Source organism: Blennius ocellaris (assembly GCF_963422515.1).
Source record: "Blennius ocellaris genome assembly, chromosome: 10".
Lineage (NCBI taxonomy): Eukaryota > Metazoa > Chordata > Actinopteri > Blenniiformes > Blenniidae > Blennius > Blennius ocellaris.
The window spans coordinates 1,882,926-1,883,503 of NC_137659.1; positions in this window are offsets into that span (position 1 = coordinate 1,882,926).

The following is a 578-nucleotide window of genomic DNA, read 5'->3' on the forward strand; positions in this document are numbered from 1 at the left end:
TGGTTTTTCATTTTAGATTAGTTGAGTTGTTCACTCTGTTCCCACTTAATTAACTCCTAAAGAAATTCCACTGGTGTTTTCAAAGTTAAAAAAAAAAAAGAAAAAAGGTTGCAAATGAAAAGACAATTAGAAAGTGGTATTTACACGTTTAATTATTTTTCTGAACCACAACTGTGAGAATAATGTCGACATTTGAGACATTCTTGTCTCGTTTATCTGCAAACCTGCAGGCAGATGTATTAATATTAATGTCGTATCTGAATACCTGAGGATTTGAAAGCCAGTCTGATCTGTTGTAACTTTATTTTGGGTTATATGGGGGAAAAAAAGCTGAAGGATTATATTTTAGAACAGATGTGGTCTTCGCATTACTCGTCGAGCTCAACATCTTTATCAACCAGTTTACTTCCTGTTCTCTGCTCATGTATGTTCTTCATGTGAGAATTTTCTATTAATTTGCTCTTTAAATGACATATTGTATCCCCTTTATGGCCTCCACAACTTTTCAATCTTGTTTTTTTGTTTTTTTTTTAGGGGTGGGTGGGTAAAGCGCCTCCTGTACACATTTTACCTCTGGA